The sequence below is a fragment of the Myotis davidii genome, unplaced genomic scaffold (genome assembly GCF_000327345.1).
Source record: "Myotis davidii unplaced genomic scaffold, ASM32734v1 scaffold991, whole genome shotgun sequence".
Taxonomy (NCBI): Eukaryota; Metazoa; Chordata; class Mammalia; order Chiroptera; family Vespertilionidae; genus Myotis; species Myotis davidii.
In genome coordinates, this window is record NW_006283137.1 from 566350 (window position 1) to 568186 (window position 1837).

Sequence of the window (1837 nt, forward strand, 5' to 3'; positions counted from 1 at the left end):
CCCCGTGTGTCACCCACAGGGACATGCCAGAACCGCCAATGGCCGCTGGAGACGCGCCCTCCTGGCTCTGCCCACGGGTAAGGCAAGTGGGGGCGTCACCGCCCAGCAGCCGTGCTTAGTGGTGACAGGACGGTGGACAGAGGCCACGGGGCTCCTCCGTCCCCACCCCCCCAGTGGGGGTGAGCTCAGCACCGAGGGGATAACGAGATGAGAACATAACCGCTATTTCCTCCTTCCCTTTCTTGTCTCGATTCGCACCTGTCAGCTCCCCCACCCCCCATATTATTTTGGGGTTGCCCCAGTGCCCTGCTCAGATGCATCCTTGTCTCGGTGGGCTCCCCGAACCCCTGCCTCCAGCAGAGCCACCCTGGGCCTCCTGTCTGGAGAGAGCGCAAGCGGAGGGCAGGTGCCCCAGCCCTCAGGGAATTTGTTCCAACATGTGGCTGTGGCCTCGCTGTGGCCTGGAGGGAATGCAGTGCTGACCTCGGCCAGCAGAGGGCAGAGGTTCACTTGGCCACAGGCTGGGCTGGAGCCGGGAGCCCTGGGTGGGGAGTAAGCGGAGGACCCCAGGAGGCGGAGGCCACGGTGTCACCAAGATCCAGGTCCCCCACCCCCCCCCCCCCCCCCGCCCGAGCCCGCAGGGGAGCAGCAGAGGGCGAGGTGGGAGAAGGGGGGCGTGGGGACAGGCACGGGAAGGGCCAGGACACCAGGAAGGCAGGCGCCCGGGCCCCGCGCAGCTGCGTGCAGACAGATAAATGGGCTCCGCGTGCGGCGGGTCACGGCACACTGGCTGCCCGCGGGGAGGCGAGGCCGGCCCACCGTTTATCACCGCGGCCCAGGCTCTCCCCGCTTAGAACACTCTCTGCTTCGGCGCCCACACGCAGGGGCCACGGAACCCCACCAGCCACACCCCTGCCTTCGCCGCTGGTCCCAGGGGCTTGGCTTCTGCGTCCTCATCTCCGTGTCAGCTGCCCTCATCCCCTCTCACCCTCCGAGGCCAGGAGCCTGCCATGGCGGAGCTCCGATGCGGCCACCCTCCGAGGAGTCTGCAGCCCTCTCCGACTGGGCCTCCGCAAGGCCAGCCCAGGGGGGGTGGAGGCCAAGAAGCTGCTGGGCAGGGGCCATGGGCCCAAGGGACTCGGGCAGTAGACGTGGACCTGTGCCCAGTGCTGCCATGAGCGAGGCTCGCCGACGTGTGACAAGATGGAATGGATCTTGCAAAGCTCCTTTCTCTGCAGCCCCCGTGTCCTCACCCGTCCTTCAAAACCTCTGTACTTGTGTGATGACCGCCAGCCGGGTGCCCGATGTGGCTCACCCGCGGGGCGACCCGTCGGCCTCGGAGGAGGCGTGTTCCGAGGGTGGTCTCCAGCCGTCTGTGCACGATGACCTGTTCTGGGGCCCTGGGCAGCCCCCCCTGGGGCAGAGCTGTGTCCACTGTGGGCCTGGCCGCACGCACGCTCCGCGCCCCATGCTGCCTTTGCCAAAAGCACGAAGATGACGAGGGATCCACACACAGGAGAGATGGGTCTGGACAAAAGCGGGGCTCGTGCAGCCTGCGTCCGGGCCCCCCGATCCGGGCAGAGAGGCTCGCTGAGCTGAAGGGCCTCAGAGAGGGGACCGGGACGGGGACCGCTGACCAGTGTGCAGGCGCCCAGCCTTCAGGTGGCAGGGGGCAGCCTCTCGGGGAGAAGGCAGCCCCTGGAGTCGAGCAGGACGGGGCGTGGTCCCGGCTCCAGCTGTGCCGGAGGCGGCGGCCAAGGCCTCCGACAGCTCTGGGTCACCCCGCACTGCTCATTCGGCCGGGGCCTGGGGAGGAACGGCCTGTCCTCCTGGTCCC